This window comes from Triturus cristatus, chromosome 4_2 (assembly GCF_964204655.1).
Source record: "Triturus cristatus chromosome 4_2, aTriCri1.1, whole genome shotgun sequence".
Lineage (NCBI taxonomy): Eukaryota > Metazoa > Chordata > Amphibia > Caudata > Salamandridae > Triturus > Triturus cristatus.
This window is the reverse complement of record NC_140586.1, coordinates 432,836,508-432,864,475: the sequence shown is the minus strand read 5'-3', so window position 1 is coordinate 432,864,475 and position 27,968 is coordinate 432,836,508.

The window sequence follows — 27,968 nt, the reverse complement described above, 5'->3', positions numbered from 1 at the left end:
CTGTTAAAATTAGGCCTGTGTATGGGTATAGTGGCGCTACTAGGAATGGTGGGGTTTCTGTTTGACTTTGTACGGTTAAGGAAGGGCGGGAGTGGGTGTGGGGGAGGTGGGTATGCTTCTGATTAAAACACAGAATTTAGTAACATGCAGGTGTCGAGTTACTGAAGGTGATGTAGTACCACTGGGAGCACTTATAAAGTGCCCTATGGCATTGTATTTGTTTTACCCGCAAATTTGTATTTTTTAATACACTTTGCTCATGAGCGTTCCGGTAGACGGTTGTTGAAATTAAGTTCTTGTATTGGTATAGTGTGTTTACTAGGTTTGGTGTTGCGCTTTCCTTAATTTTGTAAAGTTAAGGAAGGATTTGGAAGAGGGTGGTGCAGTGGCAATGTACCCATTTTTGAATCGGTTTATGGTATGGTATAGGTTTTTCTGGCAAATTCCCATGTTTTAATACTTTTTGGTGATGAGTGTTCCAGCAGACAGGTACAGAAATTAAACTACATTTCTGTGGATAAGTCATCTTCGTGCTGATAGACACTCTTGTACTGTGGTAGAAGACTGATAGCATTGATGGAAAATCATGAAACTTGGTGCCATTTTAGATTTTAATGGAAGGTTACACTGTTTGTTTGTTACTATGGTGTAGTTAGGGTTCTAATTGGGAGAAAAAAAGTGGGGGTGCTGTAAAAGGGGGGGGGGGGGGGGGGCAAAGCTCTTTAAGGGGTGTGGGCTATGCAAGTTGGGGCGTGGTCTAAATCAAGATAAGTATCAATGTGTGCTTTAGAAAATCCTCTCCAATTATCGTAGGTTTGGAAAAAAACATTGTTTAAAGGATTTCCCTTTCTTCTACAACATGGGTAACCTAGCGTGATGTCTCCAGTTCTCAGTAGTGAGCAAAATAAGCATGCGCACATCGATGTGCATGCTGTCACTGCAGTGTAATAAAAAAAAAAAATTTACTATCTTTGAGAGGGCCGAAAATTGAACCTGGTAGAGAGTCGTTTGTAGGCTGCCTGAAACTAAGTGCCGGTCCCCAGACCCGGCCCAATTAAAGCGCAGTATCCATGCATCCTAAGCACTGCGCCATTCAACCATCTTTTAATTGATGCATATATTCCTACTTATATATATATACATACATCTGTTTGTCCGCTTATCTTAAGCATCTATGAGCGCACTCGCCTATAGTAAGCACTGTGCCATTCATGCAGCGATACGCCTATATGTGCATAGATATAGCTGTCCCAGAATCAATCCTAAGCATTTATCAGCCCACCGGTCTATCGTAAGTACTGGTCTTTGCATTCATTCATCTTTCCATACATCCATACATTGATACATTGATCTATGTATCTATCCATTGATGCATCTGGCCATGCATCTACTCGCCCTTTATTCAACTATACGTTCTTATTTTCGTGCATCGTCCGCCCCTGATCTTAAATAAGACATATTATACTCATCCAGCTACCCTCTTAAGGCATTGAAAAGGCTTGCGAAAAGCATTGACAGGCAGATTTTTTAATAAAGATTAACAAAGCTTTGAGTTACTCTTTGTGGAGCATACTTCAACACCCTTCTCTGGTGGTGTTTTAAAGAAAGGTACATCTAGCGAAAGAAATGTAAAGGAGCTTTTAAGTGTAATACGTTAATTTAGAAACATAACGTTTTGTCGAGATGTTTATAGGTACACTGTTTTAAAGTGGCCGTGACTGACAGATACTGAATACCTGTACTTCTTATATTTGAGAAAGTATAGCAGAGAGCTAATTTGGGGTGGTGAGAACCTTGAGTTCTATATTTCCATGTGAAGTACAGTATAGGAATATAAAAGTAATTGGAAAGCTTTTATGTTCATATTAAAGAGGGGGTGTGAGAACTTAGTGAGGCAGGCAAAGTGTATGTTTTCGTAGCACTAAAACATGACCATGTGTAAGGTGAGAGCAGGTTCGTGCTGGAGTTGCCTTGTTGTGGTCATTTGCAGAGGCTCAATGAGATGGAAATTTCAGGGGAGCCTAATTCTTTCAGCAATAGGCAGAGTGGGCATGTAGGGGTTGTAAAAAGGGGTGAAAAAGAACAGAGTCTCCTTTACAAAAAAATGATGTATTGAAGACCGGTGAAGTACTCGGGTGCGGCTCTGTGTGTGCGCCCATGAAGCTGGGTCAGAGAGTCTTGGGCAATGGGCGTTACGCGCCAGGTGGTCTGTCTGCTAATTACCCCACGATGATGTTGCTGGTGCGTTGCAAAAAGAGAAGGGAGATACTGAGAAAATGGCTCTCTTTAAAGGATTTCCCTTCTCCTACAATGCGAGTCACTTGGCATGATGACTGCACTTCTAAGTAGTGAGCAATGTGCATGCTCTCACTGTGTCACTGCAGTGCAATAAAGAAAAAAAACGGATTATGTTTGTGAGGTCGGAAAATAGAGCCCTATAAAGACCCGTTTCAAGGCTCCCAAAAATAAAGTGCTGGTGGTCACATCCCCACAGACACCCCCTCCACTTAAAGCCCTGGGCGCACTGTTATTTTTACGAAGTTGTTGATAAAATTGTTAGTTAAAAATGGAAATTGTTATGTGTGCTGTTTGGTTGATATTATCATTCTAAGTACAAATACTATTTATAAAGTTGTGTGCGGTGGGTTGCAGAGAAAGTGGTGTGGGGTGGTGGGGTGTGGCGGAGAGGTGACAAGTATGAGGTAGTGCAGTTATATATAAATTGTAAAGGAGTATGTACATAACTAAATACATTCTTGCTGTATGTTCTATGGCACTACTTGCCATCCTAGTGCTCATCTGTCGTGCTCCATCACGTTGCAGCACTGGGTCTGGAAGTTGTTAGTGGAAGTTTTGCAATTGGATGTTATTATTTTAACATAGTGAAGAAATGTGAAAAATAATTGCATTTATTTTTTGTTTGTCAGAAAAATATTTAGTTTGGATTGAAATTTGGAAATTTGGAAATGCCTAGAAGAAGTGAAAAAAAAAGAAAAGAGAAGAGAAGAAAAATATATATTTGATGAAAGGAAAGATCTTGAAGTAGAAAAAAATGCGACTAGTAGAGAAACTGTAAAAGCAAAAGACAATTTTTGAAAAAAATATTCCGAACATTTAATGAGAAAAACATCACACAAAGCAAAAAGAAGAATATTTCAAGTAAGGTGAAGCAGAGTTCAATTTCAAATACGAGGAAAAGGAAAGATGATAAAGAAATAATATCTGGTACTCGGAGACAAAAACAATTTCAAGAAATTCGTCAGAGACTTTTTCAATCTAGATTGATTCAGAATTTATTGAAAACATGCTGCAAATATAAATGAAGAATGCTCCAATTCAAAGAGAAGCAGCCTATTTAAAGTATAGTGGATACTGCTTTCAATTTGTAACAAAAGTTGTTCATTTTGATTTTAAAGAGAATGAAAGTATTGGATAAAATAGTCAAAGTATTGAAAGACAAAAGTAGAAAAAAAAGACTTGTGAACAGAACCAACTTTTGTAAAATCTTTATTGGAAATTGGAGACATACTTCTAGTACTGAGCCTTTTATTAATGAGGAAAGTTACTTCCAGGAAAATAGTTTATCATTTGCAGTTGATACTGGAGGTTGTTGCTACGAAGTTCAGGATTGTGTTCCTCTTCCAAAGGAGGAAATGGTTGGTAAAAGTGCAGAACAGTTAATAGCTGAAGAAGTGCAAGGGAAACGTTCACGAGCTCCTGTGTATAAGTGGAGTTTTAATAGCATTTGTAGTATTCGACAGGAATCCCTTGATATAATGTGAAATTTGGTACGAGAATATACTCAGAAAAGTATAAAACAGAAGATGTTACAAGGACTAGATCCATGTAATGTAAGAAAATATACTGAGAAGTATGGGCATTCTCTGGCTTGTCATTCAAGAAAAGATTGTAAAAGTGTTTTTCATCATTTGCGGATGTTAGCAGTACACCATTCAGAAATGCGGAACTTTGTAAAGAAACTGTACTATGTAAAAAGTCCTGCATTAAGTTTAAGTGAACTGAATGGAAGTCTTTTATATGGTCCTTTATCAGATGTTCCAAAAAAGTGTGATGATATTGAAATGCGATACTTTGGTTCAGAAGAGCAGTTCATAGAAAGTGAAAGTTTGACAATTACAGATGTTGGAGGAGATGAGAAAGTGATTAGCACTGATCAGTTTGAAGAAGAAATTTGAAAGTTTAATGTAGTGTGCTCTGAAATACCAAACTATGTTTGTGTTTGTTGTCGACGTACTCATTATAAAAGTCAAAGTAGGAATGTTGATTTGTGTTTTAAAAGTGAAAAGGAGAACAATGGTAAGTGGGAAGAATTTGCAACTTACTTGTTTATTGAAGGTCGATTTGAGTTAGGTAGTGATCAACGTATATGTAAATATTGTTACAACAAATTAGAAGAGAACAAAATGCCTGCTAGAGCAGTGCATAATAAGTTGGAGTTAGCAGCTATTCCGCAGGATCTGGCCAAATTGAATACATATGAGTCGGTTCTAATTCAATCTGTTCATCCTTTTCAAACTATAATTCGGATGGAGCCTAAAACAGGTAAACTGCCACCAACAGACTTGCAAAGAGGGCTGAAAGGAAGAGTGGTGTACTTACCTTTGGATTTTAAGAAAAACATTGAAACTATTACTGGAGAGAAAGAGGAAGATGAGGCAGTAGTTATTTTAGTAAATGGTGTACCCACAAAGAGTCAGAAAATATGGCAAGAATTGCTAATAAAGTTGAAAAGGCTACCTTATATCTCATAGAGAACAGTATTTATTACAAATATGTAAATGTGGATGAACAGGTAATACGTTTAGAAGATGATTTTGAAATTTCAAGTGGTCAAATAGAGAAAGTGGACAAGTAAAGGACTGAAGAGATTCATGAACATTATACAATATGTCCTTTGCATTCAAAAGAAGTCATAGGAAGTAGCATTGAGTTATTTCAAATGAAAAAAGCACAGGGAACTCCAATGAGTGTATGGGAGAAAATCTTGGAAGCTCGTTGTTTTCCGCAGTTGTTTCCTACTGGAGAAGGTGGATGATATGATGACCGACCTGTACGTATTCCAGCTTCAGAATATCGGTCAACAAGATTATATTCTGAAGATCCTAGATTTCGACAGTGCATTCCATACATATTTCACCTTTTGTCTGAAAGTGATCTGTCTTCTCTCTTGTATGCAGTGAATCATAAACTTAAAACTGGAGTTCGTGAATCACTTCTTTCTGCAAAAGAATTTGTGGAGAAAGTTCAAGAAACAGATGAACATTTAGAAGCACAGTTAATCAATTTGATGGCATGTCAACGTGGAACAAATTAGTATTGGTATTGTTGTCATGGAGAACTACAATCCAGTCATTTTAAAAATGTGGAATGCGAACATGGACATCCAGTATGTTGCGGATAACTCAATTGCTGTTGCACATTATGTTACATCGTACATAACAAAATCTGAAAAAAAAGAGATGAAACAAATGTGAGAAGAAATTGCACAAGAGAATAGTCTTAGCAAAAAATTGTATATCTATGGTTTGAAAATGCTTTCCCACCGAGGAATTGGATCGTATGAATGTTCAGACCGCTTGTGTTCTTCAAGTTTATATTCAAAGTCACGAGGAATCATTTGGGTAAGTTTAGGTCTTGCCTGCAAACGTAATAGAGAGTTGAAATCATTGAAAGAAATTGAACAATTAGCAGCAAATGAGCCAGCTAGTACAGACATTCTTAAAACTAATATGTTGGACACATACTATCCGAAAGGGAGTCAACATCTGGAACAGCTATGTCTGTATGAAGTACTTCAACATTACAGCTTCAAAAGAAATGTTAAAGAGAATTTAAAAGAAGGAAAGTTTGCAGTAGTTGGAGGTCATGGTTGTTTAGTAAAACATTCAAAGGGTAATCTTATAAACCACAAGAAACTTAGTTGTGAAACTCCAGATAAGCGAGAATTTTACTATTTAGCACTTCTGCAGCTGTTTAAACCATGGCGTACCGAAAGTGAATTACTTGGAGAGTTTGACTGCTACGAAGATTCTTTTAATGCTTGTAAATATAGCATTCGATGTCCAATTTTCCCTACATATTTAAAAATGTTGAATGATGAAGTTGAACAGGAAAAGACTATTATAGCTGAAATAGCTCATGAAAGTTCTCAAGATAGTCAAAGTAGTGGTCCATGTAGTCAAGATCCTCTTGGACAACCAATGCTGGAAAATGAAGCAGTGATTGCTATGCATGAAGTCAAAATTGCAATGCAACAAGCACACGAGGAGAGTATAACATTGGAAAAGTTAGAAGAACAAGTAAATGTTGAACAGAAACAAATATATGTGCAAGTGAGAGAACGGATAGAACATGGTTTGTTGCATGAAAAAAAAGAATGTCTGTGTTCATCTTTTAAACCTCTTCTGATGTACATCAGTGGTCAAGCTGGGACAGGTAAAAGTTTTTTAATTAAAGTTTTGACCAGTTATCTTCAAAAAACTATTGGTTCACATTTATGTTGTGTGGGAACAGCTCCAAATGGATAAGCTGCACAATGTTAAAGGAGTTACTTTGCGTAGATTATTGATGTTACCACTGGAGCATGATAATGAATTAGAATATCAGAAGTTGTCTGGAGAAGCTTCTTATGAAGTGTCAAGACTGCTGAAGAAAACAAAACGTATTATTGATGAGGTGACCATGGTGTCACCTCATCAATATGGGAGAGGAGAGTGATGTTTCATTTTCCTACAACATTGCATGACAAGCAATTACTGGAGAAATGCAGAGGAAACCGCACTGTGCAGTAACAGAATTTTACCAGTAAGCATCTGCAGATTTGTTAATAATTTACATGGACATTGGTTGTAAAAACGCTATTTAGGCAGAATTGGGAGATGTGCCATGTCCTGCTGCGAATTCAAAATACTGATGCATTCTGGGGCTTGTGGTTGTAATAATAAGCCACATGACCACTTGGACTACAGAAATACAAATGCACTCACCTGTGAGCAAGCCTTAAGGCTGAAACGCATAAGGATTTAAAGAGTGCATTTTTTTCTCCGCATTTCATGACAAATAAAAGTCAGCCTGTCAGCAAGTCGGTGTTGGGCTCTTTTCCTTTGGTGGCAGAACCGCAGTTTCCAGGATATGCATTCCTGGCTTTTGAGCCCGCCCTGCAGAATTGGGGGCCCCCGGTAAAGTGGAGGTTTTCTACTGACATATATATATATATCAATGTGTTTCATGCTAAGAACTTTCACAATGTATTTCTCGGTTTATTATTTAAAACTACCGGTTGCTAGCTTGCTGCACCATAGATAGGGGGAACCTTACGATGGCATTCAAGCTATGGGATTTTGACATTCATGTGCAGCTTTGGTCTTACCCGTAGATCAACATATGTTGATTTACGACACAATTTACAATGTTTAGGGGCGATTCACTGTGTCGTCTTCAGAAAGTTCTATAGCACTTGATAAGGTTTCTGCTCTTTAAAGAGCCAGCCAGCCTATTTCACTTTTTCATCCTTTTTTTCCTTTCATGCCTTTTCGCTATAATGTACAAAAATATGCATTAGGCTTGCAACTTATGTACTAAATACTATGCTACATTTACTTAGATCACAATTTGCTAGCCAACATACGTTTTTTTTTTACCTTTTACTGTAGGCCAGCATTGTCCGTGTCATAACACTTGTTTTTATAAACTTTGAGTTATATTGCACCGCAGCACAACTGCTCAGAATATGTAAAAAATATGGGCAAAGGCAATAGACTTTGCATAGGTGAAACCAATTGGATTTGCTAATGCTTGTTAGTTCTTGAACACCCTACAATAATGAGTTTGTTTTCTGTTCACCTTAAAGGGATCACCCTATATTGGTTTCACATGGCCTACAACTTTTAGTCAAAAGGTTGACAGGTATTCACTTGCCACTGGAACTACACCTTCTGCCAGGCACATTGGACAAACCACCCTAGTTTAGTCAAATGCACCTCACACATTCTGAAGATGAGCACAATACCCCATAACCTTAGAGTAATGTTTACAACACCAATGTGAAGAAAATCACCTAAATGTGGGACACCTCTATTTTTACGTTCTACCTTCCGCCAGGCCCTTGTCTGAGCCCCACCATGAGTGGTCTACCCCCACTGCTCTTGGCCTTTGGTCATGTGCAGTAGGAGGTTGGCCGCAGAGCCTCTCCTCCGTCGAGGTCCTAAACCTAACCTAGAAAGTTTGGGGGTAGGGCATCACTTGTCAGGAAACATGGTGGCAGGCTGACGCCTGTCGCGGGAGCTCCTGGACAAGGCAGTGAGGAGAGGAGGCATGCAACGCTGAAAACTGCAAAAAAAAAAGTAAACCCGCACGGACTGTGTAATGCAGGACGTGCCGTAGCTTTGTTGGTTAATACCTTAAATACTTAAATTACGGTACCGTGTTTCCAGATGTATGAGTGCATCGGGGGTGAGAGGATACGGCGCTTGGCGTCAGGCAGCCGCAGTGTGGATGAAGTCTAGAGCGGCGATCCTCGCAGTCGGCTTCCGGGTCAGCGGTGGAAGTACGGCGAAACTGAAAGGTGAGGAGAAGGAAGCTGAGGCATTGGTAGTGTTAACTAGAGGCAGCAGATTTAGAGGACAAGATACTGCAGAGACAGTGTTGGAAAAGAAGCTAAGTCCGCTTTTGATTTGCAGAGTTTTAGACTGACTCCCCAATGGTGGCAAGCTGGAGGGGGTAAAGTGGTGGAGACTATACAACTACTGGAGGGGGGTTGGGATGTGCAGAGGTCGATGGAAGAGTTTTCCCCTATTGATTCAGAGGCTCCAGAGGCTGGTCACAACCTTAGTTGTGTGGGGGGACTTTTGTGGGTATTGGGCAGAACAGAGGAGTAGCAGCCAATTCCACTTTACTGTCCCCTCTAAGTGAGCAAGGTCCGGTGGTGCACCCAACAGTGAGCCAGTTCTGAAGGGTCGGGTAAGAAACCAGTACCAACTGAGATCCCTCCCTGAAGGAAGAAAGCAAGTCAGAGGGGAAAAGGGAGAGGCAAATTGGGAGCTGCCACCCATGGAACCTACTGTTGTTGCCCCAGTCTCCCCTAAAAAGTCTTAAAGGGTTATGGAAAATCTCAGCGGTGTGGGCAAAAGGAGGTACACGTTTTAGCAAAACCACCTCCTTCTCTGAAATCATGTTTTAAAATTATGGAACACGTTACAAGTGCACAATAAGTACAAACCACGCAAATTAAGGGAAAGAAAATCACGACGCAAACAACCCCTGCTCCACTCCTGGTGGAGAATATGTGGAGAATATGTTTTCTGCATTGTCTGTACTGTCTTCTTCAGGCGAAGGGCAACAGCTCGTGGAAGCAAAGGTTATAACTAATGGGATTGCAAAGGCTGATGCTGGGCTTGTGGTACTTGCTGGCCCAAACAGTACCGTTTTTAGCCCCAGTCCCAGTCTTTCCACTAATGTCAATATGGGAACCATTTCTAGTCCCCCCCATCCTGGCGCATATAAGCCCAGAATCTTCTCGCCGCGGATCTGTCCACTTAAACCTGGAGGAAGAAGGCCAGGGGCGTATAATTGACCAAAGAGGCGGAGGTGATGAGAATTCCATAGAAAAATTGTTTTTGAACTTAAGGCAAGACCTTTTTGATAAATTTGAAATATCGGAGTCCAACCAAAGGGGGATACAGGATAAATGCGACGCACTAGAAGAAAAATTGGATGATATAATGGCACGCACATTGGAGGGGGAAGTTAAAACGTTGGCAGGAAATGTTCTGGAAAATTCAAAAGATATTAACTGGCTAAGGAAACAGAATAAAGGGTTACAAGACGATCTAGAGAGATTGAAAACCCTATTTTGTCACAATAATTTGAGGTTTCTAAAAATCCCTAAAATCTTTATCTGTGCCCTACTTAGAGAGATCATGCCTGATAGATCTGTTATTGATTGGGAGAAAGAAATTCAGAGGGCACATCAGGAACCTTTTATGTTAAATCCAGGGAGGAAAACCCCAAGAAAAATGTTGATTAATTTCCTGAATTTCACTTCAAAATAGTTGATATTATCAAAAGCATTAAAAGAGGGCTCCCTTACTCATGATGATTTCACATTACAGATAAGATCTTATCTTAGCAAGAGGACCGCCCAGCGGCAGTGGGAACTAGGCACTAGGATGAGTCAGCTCCGAGAAAAGGGAGCACAGGTACAACTAAAATTCCCGGCCAAGCTAAAAATTATGTGGCAGAATAAGATGCACAATATTAGCGACCCTGAGGAGGTAGATGTATTCATACAACAGATGAACAAATACAAAAAAAGATAATGAGATATATATGAGTTGTAGCATGTCTGATGAAAAATAATCTTAAAAGGTCAAGAAGTAGGGGTTTGTAGGGGGCTTGCATGCTTCTATTTTCTGTTTGTTTGCTTCTTTTTTCTTTGTTGCCTGCCTCCTCTTGGCCTTGTCCTTGGAGATGGGGCTCTCAAAGGGCAGAGTGTATTGCCCAAGAGGTAGAAGGGGAGGGGTTCCTGTGCGGGAGGGGGATGTGGGGCACTGGGTGTGGGAAGCAGAGGGAGAAAAAATAAATAAATTGTCCTTATTGATGTAGGCTGCCATTTTCCCTTTTGTAAGAACTTGATGGGGCTGTCATCGCAAGGGGTCAAGACCTTCTCTGTTCAGGAAAATTAGCATAGATAAAGCTAAGATAATCAATATACTAACGTGAAACGTTAATGGCCTAAGATCTAGGAAAAAAGTTTCACGAGTAGCAGAATTTTGTAGGGATAGTGTAGCCCAAATAATACTACTTCAAGAAAAAATAACGGAGTGTAGGCATTGTTTTACAAAATTTAGATTGATACAGGAGGTGATATGTTCAGATCAGAGTGGTAGTTCTAGAGGAGTTGCTATAATTGTTCAAACTAACCACGATATAAGACTTCTTAAATATGTGTCGGATTATTCCTATAGGTGGTTAGTAGCTACTCTTTTAGTATATGGTAGGCCCCTGGTATGTGCTGTATATTATGGGCCAAACAATGACAACCCAGAGTTCCTGGAAAAATTGGAGTCTTGTCTATTGGAGACAACAGCTCTAGGCGGAGATTTTAACTTGGTACTAAACAAGGGACTAGACAGGACATCGAAAGCCAAATATAATAGTCCGACAAAATCCTTTTCTAGGCTTACAAGCATAATGTGGGAATTTAACTTAGTGGACATATGGAGGATATTAAAGAAGGAAAAAAGAGAATTTACCTTCTATAGTAAAAAATATAGACGCCACTCGTGTACAGACTACTTTTTAGTTGATCAGGAGTTGTGTGGAGAGGTGAAGGAGGTGACTCATATTCCGGCAATAATATCAGATCACCTGCAGTTGTACTATCTTTAAAGTATGACCTACCCGAGCAGTCTAGAAGGTCGACCTTGGATAGAGTAATCCTTTTAAACGAGAGGGTTATTGAAGATTTAAGGGGAACATCTGAGAGTTTTTTTAGTATCAAAAATGGGTCAGCAGAAGAGGGTATAGTCTGGGATGCTTTTAAACCGTATTTGAGGGGGCTCCTAACATCTAATATGACAGGGAAATATCGCTCAGAGAAGCAGGATAGAGAAAGGGCTATCCAAGACATTAAGAATAAAGAGGGTGAGCTACATAAGGCGTCCATGGAGGATTTGAATAGTGTGGGGGCTTTAAATAAAGAGCTGGAAGAACTACAAGCCACATTTAGAGCAAAAATGGATAAAAAACCTTTGGATAGGTGGCAGACAAGCAAACTCCAACCCTTTGCTTATGGTGAAAAGTGCGGCTCACTATTAGCCTGTAAAACTAAAGCAGATAGGGCCAGGAATACAATATCAGAGCTTATTAGTGGCGAAATGGGAAACCTTATGTATACTAATTTAGACATGTCCAAGGAGGCTTGTAGATATATGCAGGAGCTGTATAAAGAAGATATCGCACCTAATCAAGAGGAAATAAAGGAGTGGCTCAGGTTAACAACCCTCCCTCAGCTATCTTCTATGATCCATAAACCTAATAAGGATCCACGAAAGGTAGACTCATACAGGCCGATTTCGCTGTTAAACACAGATTATAAGTGATGGGGAAATACTGGCACCCTCCCAGGAGCAAATGAATGAAACTCACCAGACATAGCAGGTTTGCTCAGAAACAGAATGACTTTTATTTTATTGGTACCAAAACCATATCTCATTGCTAATTAACAAGGACGAAGTCAGGTCTCCAGCCTTGGGGACTCTCAGACTGCTTCTTCCCAGAGTGACAGGTTTCTGGGTGTTATATACAATTAGTAATGCCATGTCAGCGGAACTAGAATAAGGCACCAAGCCAAATATTGCTAACATGGATGTGCAATGTCTGCACCATGCAAATTATAAACAGCCAGATATGGGCAGACCAGAAAGGCTGGCTCAGCACTGTGTAAACAACTTGCACAACCAGATTATGAAATATCATGTAGTCAGGACAGGCAAAGTGACCTCTAAGGGGGTACAGAATAGCTTGTTGAAGCTTGTCCAGTCAAGGTCAGATAGGATGCCCTTTAAAGCTCCAGACCTCATGTTAATGTGATATATCCAATCATGGTATCTTTTGAAGTGCATACACATGAATTTATATGGATATTCATATATATTTTGCAACAATAAGATATTCACTGGGATTATTGCAGCTCGGTAGGTTAGAGTAATACATGAGGTTATTCACCCCAAACAAAGGGGTTTTATTCCTGGGAGGCAATTGAATGAGTTGACATTTCAGTTGTTGGGAGCTATTGACTTGGCTGAGGCTCAGACATTGAATCTGACTATAGTGGCAGTGGACGCAGCCAAGGCCTTTGACCAGGTACATTTCCCCTATTTATGGGAGGCCTTGCGAGGTTTTGTCTTCCCTACAAATATGATATTGGCGATCCAGACCTTATATCATGGCCCTAAAGCTAGAGTCCTAATTAATGGGAGGTTGTCAGAATGGTTTGACATTTTCAGAGGCACAAGATAGGGTTGCCCCTCTCCCCGTTTCTTTTAATATATATGTATTGAGCCCCTAGCAAATCTGATTAGGTTTGACATGGCTATTACCCCTTTTAAATCCTAAACTTATGAAGTTAAGTTAGGGCTCTATGCGGATGGCTTGTTGCCCTATACAAGTAATCCGCAGGAGGCAATCCCCAAAATGATGAGGAAGGCGGAGGTTTTTGGTCACATTTCAGGGTACAAAGTGAACCCGGGGAAAACAGAGATTATGGATTAGAACCAGGGGGCGGTAACTTGTTGGGCGAAGAATCAAATAAGATATCTAAGAGTCCAAATAACCCAGAAGATGGAAGATATTATAAAAGTAAACTGGAAGAAAGTTAGCCACGATGTAATAGGTTTATTTTCTAAGTGGACGCACTTACCCCTTAACATCTATGGTAGGGTCAACCTTATAAAAATTATTATCCTGACAAAAGTGACATTTTTGTTTAATTCCATCCAATTGACGTTTCAAAAGAAAGACATAGCAAAACTCCAGGGGAGAATAGGAAGCTTTATCTGGGCATCCAAAGGTCCGAGAATTTCATGGAAAAAACTATGCAGGAGATTAGACAATGGAGGCTTGGCATTACCAGATATTTTTGTGTATTGCTACGCTTTCCAATTCAAGATTTTCCACATGTTGGCCAATAAAGTGCATAATCTTCGTGGCATTATTATCTGACGTACCGGATGGTTTATTGGTTTTCTTTTTAAGTACGGAGACTCCATTTTTTTAAAAAAGTGCGGCTTAAGATTTTAAATCCGCCCTGAAAACATGGATGTATGTTCGAAAAGCATTAATAATCTCATATTTTTCACCATGGGCACCAATTTGGGACTCTCCCGGCACGCCTGAGTGTTTAAGGGATCAACTGAGACAACCTTTGATAAGTGGTGTTTTTTTTCGTTGGGCAGACCTTAAGGTTGGCAATAACCTGATGAGCTGGGAAGCCTTGAGTAATTGTACCAATGGCTCATTGACTAGGTTCAAATATTATCAACTCAGTGCCTAGTGGGCAAGGCAAGATTGGGCAGAGACGGAAGATGATAACTCTGATCAAGTAATGAGAACCAGACAGTGGACCAAGGAAATATCATATTGGTACTGGGCTTTTGTGGAGGTAGACGGAAATATTGAAACTGAAGTCCACAAATTGTGGGATAAAGAATTGATACTTGAGACTTGATGCTAATGTGGGGTAAATCATATGGTACACCATTAAAACAAAATCATTTGTTTAGTACTTATGGGGCACATTGGTCCCCTAAAAAGCTCTCAAAGGCTATCGGTAAGGTATATACATGTCCCAGGTGTGCGCAGATGGAGGCTGACGATATACATATGTTTATGTCATGTTCAAAAGTCTTTTCCTTTTGGAATGAGATCAATGCTTTCTTAGAAAAAATCATTGGAACACAACTAAAAGTAACAACTAGTTTAATTTTTTGGGGATCTAGTTTGGATCAAGAAATGCAAATTTCTGCTGTAGAATCCAATTTCTTTTTTTATGTTGTTTTGCTCGCACAATGGGAAATTTGTAAATTATGGAAATCTGGGAATTCTCTGATTTTTTCTGAATACTTGAAGAGTGTTATCTTTGTCAGTGAATCAGACCTGGCGAGTGACCAAAAAAGCAGAGATAGAGTTTGGGCTCAGTTGTTAAAGTGGAGAGAAAAAGAAACATGAGTCCGATGATTATGCCATCCACTCTGTTGGCCACATTATCTCCTTATCAAGGGTCAGTCTAGTGAGTGCGGAGATGGAATTGGAAACAGCTGTATACTTGTGGGTAAATATGCAAGGGTCTGGTTCTATGGTCTCTGGTCAGGTCTTCCACTACAAGACATAGAAAGACAAGAATATTAACCCATCAAGATATCTGGCAAAATAAGGACAAAAAAAAAAAAAGAAAGTTTGGGTGTATCAGGGCCTGGCCATCAGCAGGTGGTGAGTTACCTTGATGCGGACAACTTTTGCCCAGCCTCTTCACCCATTCCTCATGGGCATTCAATCAGCTTATTGCCAGGCCCTGATACCAACCCCCATGGGTGGCCTGCCCCCTGCCAACAGTCTGTGGCCATCCCCCACCAGCAGCCAACCACCCTCTACACACAACCAGGCCGTTATTGTCAGGTCACAACCAATCGGATGCCCAACCCACATGTCATTTATTATTTTTTAATATTTTCACCAATACAGCGATACTCCTGTGCTCAAGCTTCACTTCCATGGTACAGTGGTACTGTGCAAGACTTCCCGGGGAAGCTTGCACAGTACCGTTTCGCCATAAAAGTGAAGCTTGAGCAACAGCTTCCAGAGGAGCAGTGCAGTACTTCACTGGAAGGCAACGATGAGTCCCTCAGGAGTTTCACAGTACCCATGGCACAATTTAATTTTATTTAGTTTTTGGTCCCTATGGGTCGCTGTGATTCCCCTATAATTACCAAGGCGGCCTGGGTGTCTCTACCATGCCCCCTTTTATTACTTTTTGTAACACAAATTCAGAACATGGAGACTGAGGCCCAGACTTTTGTAATGGTGCCCTCAATATTTTGTTTATAGGATGCGGCCACCCAATCAGATTTTACAGTACCGCGAGATAGGTACCACTATGGGGTATTGCAGGTGCCTGTGGGAGAAAAGCCCCCTCAACCAATTAGAGATTCCTATTTTTTTAACATTTTCGGTACCCTGTGACTCCCATGAGAACAACCGTCCGGGTGTACCTACTTTTAATGCATTCATGACGATAAACATCGTTTACCACGAATCCTTTTCCCCGCAGTCTATTACAATGCGGTTGTTACAACGACTGTGTTGTAACAACGCATACCATTACCCTGCAAGTCATAACAACGACTTGCGGAGGAGTCAGAAGGTGTTGGATTTAAAATCCAACACTTTCCCTACTGTTGCACAGACTGGAGTTGGAATAGTAAGTTATACTATTCCAACATCCAGCGCCCCCTAGAGCAAGTTGATGTAATGACTTGCGGGGTAATGGAATGCGTTGTTACAATGCGGTCGTTGTAATGACCGCATTGTAATAGCCTGCGGGGAAAAGGCATGCGTTGTAAGGAGGCATATTCATTCATGACCACCCCAAGCACTTCTTTAAACACGTTTCTCAAAAACGGCTGAATGGATTTACACCAAATAATAAATGCAACACTTCCTGAGTAAAGTTCTAACTTTTTGCCAAATTAAGTGTAATTATGTTTAATTGTGCTCCCAACAACCTACTGTGTATGGCCCAAGGGTGGGCTAAATGGGGCATATACACTGGGTACGGCCGGAGCCGGGGCACCAGCACGGAATTGGGTGCCCACCAGTAGCTGATTGCAGGGCCTGGCCAGAGGCCAAACTCTGTGGCAAATCTTGGAACTGCGGAACACCCCCCCAGTACTGGGGTATCCAGTGAGGACCCCTAAAGAAGTACTAAACGTTGCTGCCCTGCAGAATTGGGGGCCCCCGGTAAAGTGGAGGTTTTCTACTGACATATATATATATATCAATGTGTTTCATGCTAAGAACTTTCACAATGTATTTCTCGGTTTATTATTTAAAACTACCGGTTGCTAGCTTGCTGCACCATAGATAGGGGGAACCTTACGATGGCATTCAAGCTATGGGATTTTGACATTCATGTGCAGCTTTGGTCTTACCCGTAGATCAACATATGTTGATTTACGACACAATTTACAATGTTTAGGGGCGATTCACTGTGTCGTCTTCAGAAAGTTCTATAGCACTTGATAAGGTTTCTGCTCTTTAAAGAGCCAGCCAGCCTATTTCACTTTTTCATCCTTTTTTTCCTTTCATGCCTTTTCGCTATAATGTACAAAAATATGCATTAGGCTTGCAACTTATGTACTAAATACTATGCTACATTTACTTAGATCACAATTTGCTAGCCAACATACGTTTTTTTTTTACCTTTTACTGTAGGCCAGCATTGTCCGTGTCATAACACTTGTTTTTATAAACTTTGAGTTATATTGCACCGCAGCACAACTGCTCAGAATATGTAAAAAATATGGGCAAAGGCAATAGACTTTGCATAGGTGAAACCAATTGGATTTGCTAATGCTTGTTAGTTCTTGAACACCCTACAATAATGAGTTTGTTTTCTGTTCACCTTAAAGGGATCACCCTATATTGGTTTCACATGGCCTACAACTTTTAGTCAAAAGGTTGACAGGTATTCACTTGCCACTGGAACTACACCTTCTGCCAGGCACATTGGACAAACCACCCTAGTTTAGTCAAATGTACCTCACACATTCTGAAGATGAGCACAATACCCCATAACCTTAGAGTAATGTTTACAACACCAATGTGAAGAAAATCACCTAAATGTGGGACACCTCTATTTTTACGTTCTACCTTCCGCCAGGCCCTTGTCTGAGCCCCACCATGAGTGGTCTACCCCCACTGCTCTTGGCCTTTGGTCATGTGCAGTAGGAGGTTGGCCGCAGAGCCTCTCCTCCGTCGAGGTCCTAAACCTAACCTAGAAAGTTTGGGGGTAGGGCATCACTTGTCAGGAAACATGGTGGCAGGCTGACGCCTGTCGCGGGAGCTCCTGGACAAGGCAGTGAGGAGAGGAGGCATGCAACGCTGAAAACTGCAAAAAAAAAAGTAAACCCGCACGGACTGTGTAATGCAGGACGTGCCGTAGCTTTGTTGGTTAATACCTTAAATACTTAAATTACGGTACCGTGTTTCCAGATGTATGAGTGCATCGGGGGTGAGAGGATACGGCGCTTGGCGTCAGGCAGCCGCAGTGTGGATGAAGTCTAGAGCGGCGATCCTCGCAGTCGGCTTCCGGGTCAGCGGTGGAAGTACGGCGAAACTGAAAGGTGAGGAGAAGGAAGCTGAGGCATTGGTAGTGTTAACTAGAGGCAGCAGATTTAGAGGACAAGATACTGCAGAGACAGTGTTGGAAAAGAAGCTAAGTCCGCTTTTGATTTGCAGAGTTTTAGACTGACTCCCCAATGGTGGCAAGCTGGAGGGGGTAAAGTGGTGGAGACTATACAACTACTGGAGGGGGGTTGGGATGTGCAGAGGTCGATGGAAGAGTTTTCCCCTATTGATTCAGAGGCTCCAGAGGCTGGTCACAACCTTAGTTGTGTGGGGGGACTTTTGTGGGTATTGGGCAGAACAGAGGAGTAGCAGCCAATTCCACTTTACTGTCCCCTCTAAGTGAGCAAGGTCCGGTGGTGCACCCAACAGTGAGCCAGTTCTGAAGGGTCGGGTAAGAAACCAGTACCAACTGAGATCCCTCCCTGAAGGAAGAAAGCAAGTCAGAGGGGAAAAGGGAGAGGCAAATTGGGAGCTGCCACCCATGGAACCTACTGTTGTTGCCCCAGTCTCCCCTAAAAAGTCTTAAAGGGTTATGGAAAATCTCAGCGGTGTGGGCAAAAGGAGGTACACGTTTTAGCAAAACCACCTCCTTCTCTGAAATCATGTTTTAAAATTATGGAACACGTTACAAGTGCACAATAAGTACAAACCACGCAAATTAAGGGAAAGAAAATCACGACGCAAACAACCCCTGCTCCACTCCTGGTGGAGAATATGTGGAGAATATGTTTTCTGCATTGTCTGTACTGTCTTCTTCAGGCGAAGGGCAACAGCTCGTGGAAGCAAAGGTTATAACTAATGGGATTGCAAAGGCTGATGCTGGGCTTGTGGTACTTGCTGGCCCAAACAGTACCGTTTTTAGCCCCAGTCCCAGTCTTTCCACTAATGTCAATATGGGAACCATTTCTAGTCCCCCCCATCCTGGCGCATATAAGCCCAGAATCTTCTCGCCGCGGATCTGTCCACTTAAACCTGGAGGAAGAAGGCCAGGGGCGTATAATTGACCAAAGAGGCGGAGGTGATGAGAATTCCATAGAAAAATTGTTTTTGAACTTAAGGCAAGACCTTTTTGATAAATTTGAAATATCGGAGTCCAACCAAAGGGGGATACAGGATAAATGCGACGCACTAGAAGAAAAATTGGATGATATAATGGCACGCACATTGGAGGGGGAAGTTAAAACGTTGGCAGGAAATGTTCTGGAAAATTCAAAAGATATTAACTGGCTAAGGAAACAGAATAAAGGGTTACAAGACGATCTAGAGAGATTGAAAACCCTATTTTGTCACAATAATTTGAGGTTTCTAAAAATCCCTAAAATCTTTATCTGTGCCCTACTTAGAGAGATCATGCCTGATAGATCTGTTATTGATTGGGAGAAAGAAATTCAGAGGGCACATCAGGAACCTTTTATGTTAAATCCAGGGAGGAAAACCCCAAGAAAAATGTTGATTAATTTCCTGAATTTCACTTCAAAATAGTTGATATTATCAAAAGCATTAAAAGAGGGCTCCCTTACTCATGATGATTTCACATTACAGATAAGATCTTATCTTAGCAAGAGGACCGCCCAGCGGCAGTGGGAACTAGGCACTAGGATGAGTCAGCTCCGAGAAAAGGGAGCACAGGTACAACTAAAATTCCCGGCCAAGCTAAAAATTATGTGGCAGAATAAGATGCACAATATTAGCGACCCTGAGGAGGTAGATGTATTCATACAACAGATGAACAAATACAAAAAAAGATAATGAGATATATATGAGTTGTAGCATGTCTGATGAAAAATAATCTTAAAAGGTCAAGAAGTAGGGGTTTGTAGGGGGCTTGCATGCTTCTATTTTCTGTTTGTTTGCTTCTTTTTTCTTTGTTGCCTGCCTCCTCTTGGCCTTGTCCTTGGAGATGGGGCTCTCAAAGGGCAGAGTGTATTGCCCAAGAGGTAGAAGGGGAGGGGTTCCTGTGCGGGAGGGGGATGTGGGGCACTGGGTGTGGGAAGCAGAGGGAGAAAAAATAAATAAATTGTCCTTATTGATGTAGGCTGCCATTTTCCCTTTTGTAAGAACTTGATGGGGCTGTCATCGCAAGGGGTCAAGACCTTCTCTGTTCAGGAAAATTAGCATAGATAAAGCTAAGATAATCAATATACTAACGTGAAACGTTAATGGCCTAAGATCTAGGAAAAAAGTTTCACGAGTAGCAGAATTTTGTAGGGATAGTGTAGCCCAAATAATACTACTTCAAGAAAAAATAACGGAGTGTAGGCATTGTTTTACAAAATTTAGATTGATACAGGAGGTGATATGTTCAGATCAGAGTGGTAGTTCTAGAGGAGTTGCTATAATTGTTCAAACTAACCACGATATAAGACTTCTTAAATATGTGTCGGATTATTCCTATAGGTGGTTAGTAGCTACTCTTTTAGTATATGGTAGGCCCCTGGTATGTGCTGTATATTATGGGCCAAACAATGACAACCCAGAGTTCCTGGAAAAATTGGAGTCTTGTCTATTGGAGACAACAGCTCTAGGCGGAGATTTTAACTTGGTACTAAACAAGGGACTAGACAGGACATCGAAAGCCAAATATAATAGTCCGACAAAATCCTTTTCTAGGCTTACAAGCATAATGTGGGAATTTAACTTAGTGAACATATGGAGGATATTAAAGAAGGAAAAAAGAGAATTTACCTTCTATAGTAAAAAATATAGACGCCACTCGTGTACAGACTACTTTTTAGTTGATCAGGAGTTGTGTGGAGAGGTGAAGGAGGTGACTCATATTCCGGCAATAATATCAGATCACCTGCAGTTGTACTATCTTTAAAGTATGACCTACCCGAGCAGTCTAGAAGGTCGACCTTGGATAGAGTAATCCTTTTAAACGAGAGGGTTATTGAAGATTTAAGGGGAACATCTGAGAGTTTTTTTAGTATCAAAAATGGGTCAGCAGAAGAGGGTATAGTCTGGGATGCTTTTAAACCGTATTTGAGGGGGCTCCTAACATCTAATATGACAGGGAAATATCGCTCAGAGAAGCAGGATAGAGAAAGGGCTATCCAAGACATTAAGAATAAAGAGGGTGAGCTACATAAGGCGTCCATGGAGGATTTGAATAGTGTGGGGGCTTTAAATAAAGAGCTGGAAGAACTACAAGCCACATTTAGAGCAAAAATGGATAAAAAACCTTTGGATAGGTGGCAGACAAGCAAACTCCAACCCTTTGCTTATGGTGAAAAGTGCGGCTCACTATTAGCCTGTAAAACTAAAGCAGATAGGGCCAGGAATACAATATCAGAGCTTATTAGTGGCGAAATGGGAAACCTTATGTATACTAATTTAGACATGTCCAAGGAGGCTTGTAGATATATGCAGGAGCTGTATAAAGAAGATATCGCACCTAATCAAGAGGAAATAAAGGAGTGGCTCAGGTTAACAACCCTCCCTCAGCTATCTTCTATGATCCATAAACCTAATAAGGATCCACGAAAGGTAGACTCATACAGGCCGATTTCGCTGTTAAACACAGATTATAAGTGATGGGGAAATACTGGCACCCTCCCAGGAGCAAATGAATGAAACTCACCAGACATAGCAGGTTTGCTCAGAAACAGAATGACTTTTATTTTATTGGTACCAAAACCATATCTCATTGCTAATTAACAAGGACGAAGTCAGGTCTCCAGCCTTGGGGACTCTCAGACTGCTTCTTCCCAGAGTGACAGGTTTCTGGGTGTTATATACAATTAGTAATGCCATGTCAGCGGAACTAGAATAAGGCACCAAGCCAAATATTGCTAACATGGATGTGCAATGTCTGCACCATGCAAATTATAAACAGCCAGATATGGGCAGACCAGAAAGGCTGGCTCAGCACTGTGTAAACAACTTGCACAACCAGATTATGAAATATCATGTAGTCAGGACAGGCAAAGTGACCTCTAAGGGGGTACAGAATAGCTTGTTGAAGCTTGTCCAGTCAAGGTCAGATAGGATGCCCTTTAAAGCTCCAGACCTCATGTTAATGTGATATATCCAATCATGGTATCTTTTGAAGTGCATACACATGAATTTATATGGATATTCATATATATTTTGCAACAATAAGATATTCACTGGGATTATTGCAGCTCGGTAGGTTAGAGTAATACATGAGGTTATTCACCCCAAACAAAGGGGTTTTATTCCTGGGAGGCAATTGAATGAGTTGACATTTCAGTTGTTGGGAGCTATTGACTTGGCTGAGGCTCAGACATTGAATCTGACTATAGTGGCAGTGGACGCAGCCAAGGCCTTTGACCAGGTACATTTCCCCTATTTATGGGAGGCCTTGCGAGGTTTTGTCTTCCCTACAAATATGATATTGGCGATCCAGACCTTATATCATGGCCCTAAAGCTAGAGTCCTAATTAATGGGAGGTTGTCAGAATGGTTTGACATTTTCAGAGGCACAAGATAGGGTTGCCCCTCTCCCCGTTTCTTTTAATATATATGTATTGAGCCCCTAGCAAATCTGATTAGGTTTGACATGGCTATTACCCCTTTTAAATCCTAAACTTATGAAGTTAAGTTAGGGCTCTATGCGGATGGCTTGTTGCCCTATACAAGTAATCCGCAGGAGGCAATCCCCAAAATGATGAGGAAGGCGGAGGTTTTTGGTCACATTTCAGGGTACAAAGTGAACCCGGGGAAAACAGAGATTATGGATTAGAACCAGGGGGCGGTAACTTGTTGGGCGAAGAATCAAATAAGATATCTAAGAGTCCAAATAACCCAGAAGATGGAAGATATTATAAAAGTAAACTGGAAGAAAGTTAGCCACGATGTAATAGGTTTATTTTCTAAGTGGACGCACTTACCCCTTAACATCTATGGTAGGGTCAACCTTATAAAAATTATTATCCTGACAAAAGTGACATTTTTGTTTAATTCCATCCAATTGACGTTTCAAAAGAAAGACATAGCAAAACTCCAGGGGAGAATAGGAAGCTTTATCTGGGCATCCAAAGGTCCGAGAATTTCATGGAAAAAACTATGCAGGAGATTAGACAATGGAGGCTTGGCATTACCAGATATTTTTGTGTATTGCTACGCTTTCCAATTCAAGATTTTCCACATGTTGGCCAATAAAGTGCATAATCTTCGTGGCATTATTATCTGACGTACCGGATGGTTTATTGGTTTTCTTTTTAAGTACGGAGACTCCATTTTTTTAAAAAAGTGCGGCTTAAGATTTTAAATCCGCCCTGAAAACATGGATGTATGTTCGAAAAGCATTAATAATCTCATATTTTTCACCATGGGCACCAATTTGGGACTCTCCCGGCACGCCTGAGTGTTTAAGGGATCAACTGAGACAACCTTTGATAAGTGGTGTTTTTTTTCGTTGGGCAGACCTTAAGGTTGGCAATAACCTGATGAGCTGGGAAGCCTTGAGTAATTGTACCAATGGCTCATTGACTAGGTTCAAATATTATCAACTCAGTGCCTAGTGGGCAAGGCAAGATTGGGCAGAGACGGAAGATGATAACTCTGATCAAGTAATGAGAACCAGACAGTGGACCAAGGAAATATCATATTGGTACTGGGCTTTTGTGGAGGTAGACGGAAATATTGAAACTGAAGTCCACAAATTGTGGGATAAAGAATTGATACTTGAGACTTGATGCTAATGTGGGGTAAATCATATGGTACACCATTAAAACAAAATCATTTGTTTAGTACTTATGGGGCACATTGGTCCCCTAAAAAGCTCTCAAAGGCTATCGGTAAGGTATATACATGTCCCAGGTGTGCGCAGATGGAGGCTGACGATATACATATGTTTATGTCATGTTCAAAAGTCTTTTCCTTTTGGAATGAGATCAATGCTTTCTTAGAAAAAATCATTGGAACACAACTAAAAGTAACAACTAGTTTAATTTTTTGGGGATCTAGTTTGGATCAAGAAATGCAAATTTCTGCTGTAGAATCCAATTTCTTTTTTTATGTTGTTTTGCTCGCACAATGGGAAATTTGTAAATTATGGAAATCTGGGAATTCTCTGATTTTTTCTGAATACTTGAAGAGTGTTATCTTTGTCAGTGAATCAGACCTGGCGAGTGACCAAAAAAGCAGAGATAGAGTTTGGGCTCAGTTGTTAAAGTGGAGAGAAAAAGAAACATGAGTCCGATGATTATGCCATCCACTCTGTTGGCCACATTATCTCCTTATCAAGGGTCAGTCTAGTGAGTGCGGAGATGGAATTGGAAACAGCTGTATACTTGTGGGTAAATATGCAAGGGTCTGGTTCTATGGTCTCTGGTCAGGTCTTCCACTACAAGACATAGAAAGACAAGAATATTAACCCATCAAGATATCTGGCAAAATAAGGACAAAAAAAAAAAAAGAAAGTTTGGGTGTATCAGGGCCTGGCCATCAGCAGGTGGTGAGTTACCTTGATGCGGACAACTTTTGCCCAGCCTCTTCACCCATTCCTCATGGGCATTCAATCAGCTTATTGCCAGGCCCTGATACCAACCCCCATGGGTGGCCTGCCCCCTGCCAACAGTCTGTGGCCATCCCCCACCAGCAGCCAACCACCCTCTACACACAACCAGGCCGTTATTGTCAGGTCACAACCAATCGGATGCCCAACCCACATGTCATTTATTATTTTTTAATATTTTCACCAATACAGCGATACTCCTGTGCTCAAGCTTCACTTCCATGGTACAGTGGTACTGTGCAAGACTTCCCGGGGAAGCTTGCACAGTACCGTTTCGCCATAAAAGTGAAGCTTGAGCAACAGCTTCCAGAGGAGCAGTGCAGTACTTCACTGGAAGGCAACGATGAGTCCCTCAGGAGTTTCACAGTACCCATGGCACAATTTAATTTTATTTAGTTTTTGGTCCCTATGGGTCGCTGTGATTCCCCTATAATTACCAAGGCGGCCTGGGTGTCTCTACCATGCCCCCTTTTATTACTTTTTGTAACACAAATTCAGAACATGGAGACTGAGGCCCAGACTTTTGTAATGGTGCCCTCAATATTTTGTTTATAGGATGCGGCCACCCAATCAGATTTTACAGTACCGCGAGATAGGTACCACTATGGGGTATTGCAGGTGCCTGTGGGAGAAAAGCCCCCTCAACCAATTAGAGATTCCTATTTTTTTAACATTTTCGGTACCCTGTGACTCCCATGAGAACAACCGTCCGGGTGTACCTACTTTTAATGCATTCATGACGATAAACATCGTTTACCACGAATCCTTTTCCCCGCAGTCTATTACAATGCGGTTTTTACAACGACTGTGTTGTAACAACGCATACCATTACCCTGCAAGTCATAACAACGACTTGCGGAGGAGTCAGAAGGTGTTGGATTTAAAATCCAACACTTTCCCTACTGTTGCACAGACTGGAGTTGGAATAGTAAGTTATACTATTCCAACATCCAGCGCCCCCTAGAGCAAGTTGATGTAATGACTTGCGGGGTAATGGAATGCGTTGTTACAATGCGGTCGTTGTAATGACCGCATTGTAATAGCCTGCGGGGAAAAGGCATGCGTTGTAAGGAGGCATATTCATTCATGACCACCCCAAGCACTTCTTTAAACACGTTTCTCAAAAACGGCTGAATGGATTTACACCAAATAATAAATGCAACACTTCCTGAGTAAAGTTCTAACTTTTTGCCAAATTAAGTGTAATTATGTTTAATTGTGCTCCCAACAACCTACTGTGTATGGCCCAAGGGTGGGCTAAATGGGGCATATACACTGGGTACGGCCGGAGCCGGGGCACCAGCACGGAATTGGGTGCCCACCAGTAGCTGATTGCAGGGCCTGGCCAGAGGCCAAACTCTGTGGCAAATCTTGGAACTGCGGAACACCCCCCCAGTACTGGGGTATCCAGTGAGGACCCCTAAAGAAGTACTAAACGTTGCTGCCCTGCAGAATTGGGGGCCCCCGGTAAAGTGGAGGTTTTCTACTGACATATATATATATATCAATGTGTTTCATGCTAAGAACTTTCACAATGTATTTCTCGGTTTATTATTTAAAACTACCGGTTGCTAGCTTGCTGCACCATAGATAGGGGGAACCTTACGATGGCATTCAAGCTATGGGATTTTGACATTCATGTGCAGCTTTGGTCTTACCCGTAGATCAACATATGTTGATTTACGACACAATTTACAATGTTTAGGGGCGATTCACTGTGTCGTCTTCAGAAAGTTCTATAGCACTTGATAAGGTTTCTGCTCTTTAAAGAGCCAGCCAGCCTATTTCACTTTTTCATCCTTTTTTTCCTTTCATGCCTTTTCGCTATAATGTACAAAAATATGCATTAGGCTTGCAACTTATGTACTAAATACTATGCTACATTTACTTAGATCACAATTTGCTAGCCAACATACGTTTTTTTTTTACCTTTTACTGTAGGCCAGCATTGTCCGTGTCATAACACTTGTTTTTATAAACTTTGAGTTATATTGCACCGCAGCTCAACTGCTCAGAATATGGGCAAAGGCAATAGACTTTGCATAGGTGAAACCAATTGGATTTGCTAATGCTTGTTAGTTCTTGAACACCCTACAATAATGAGTTTGTTTTCTGTTCACCTTAAAGGGATCACCCTATATTGGTTTCACATGGCCTACAACTTTTAGTCAAAAGGTTGACAGGTATTCACTTGCCACTGGAACTACACCTTCTGCCAGGCACATTGGACAAACCACCCTAGTTTAGTCAAATGCACCTCACACATTCTGAAGATGAGCACAATACCCCATAACCTTAGAGTAATGTTTACAACACCAATGTGAAGAAAATCACCTAAATGTGGGACACCTCTATTTTTACGTTCTACCTTCCGCCAGGCCCTTGTCTGAGCCCCACCATGAGTGGTCTACCCCCACTGCTCTTGGCCTTTGGTCATGTGCAGTAGGAGGTTGGCCGCAGAGCCTCTCCTCCGTCGAGGTCCTAAACCTAACCTAGAAAGTTTGGGGGTAGGGCATCACTTGTCAGGAAACATGGTGGCAGGCTGACGCCTGTCGCGGGAGCTCCTGGACAAGGCAGTGAGGAGAGGAGGCATGCAACGCTGAAAACTGCAAAAAAAAAAGTAAACCCGCACGGACTGTGTAATGCAGGACGTGCCGTAGCTTTGTTGGTTAATACCTTAAATACTTAAATTACGGTACCGTGTTTCCAGATGTATGAGTGCATCGGGGGTGAGAGGATACGGCGCTTGGCGTCAGGCAGCCGCAGTGTGGATGAAGTCTAGAGCGGCGATCCTCGCAGTCGGCTTCCGGGTCAGCGGTGGAAGTACGGCGAAACTGAAAGGTGAGGAGAAGGAAGCTGAGGCATTGGTAGTGTTAACTAGAGGCAGCAGATTTAGAGGACAAGATACTGCAGAGACAGTGTTGGAAAAGAAGCTAAGTCCGCTTTTGATTTGCAGAGTTTTAGACTGACTCCCCAATGGTGGCAAGCTGGAGGGGGTAAAGTGGTGGAGACTATACAACTACTGGAGGGGGGTTGGGATGTGCAGAGGTCGATGGAAGAGTTTTCCCCTATTGATTCAGAGGCTCCAGAGGCTGGTCACAACCTTAGTTGTGTGGGGGGACTTTTGTGGGTATTGGGCAGAACAGAGGAGTAGCAGCCAATTCCACTTTACTGTCCCCTCTAAGTGAGCAAGGTCCGGTGGTGCACCCAACAGTGAGCCAGTTCTGAAGGGTCGGGTAAGAAACCAGTACCAACTGAGATCCCTCCCTGAAGGAAGAAAGCAAGTCAGAGGGGAAAAGGGAGAGGCAAATTGGGAGCTGCCACCTATGGAACCTACTGTTGTTGCCCCAGTCTCCCCTAAAAAGTCTTAAAGGGTTATGGAAAATCTCAGCGGTGTGGGCAAAAGGAGGTACACGTTTTAGCAAAACCACCTCCTTCTCTGAAATCATATTTTAAAATTATGGAACACGTTACAAGTGCACAATAAGTACAAACCACGCAAATTAAGGGAAAGAAAATCACGACGCAAACAACCCCTGCTCCACTCCTGGTGGAGAATATG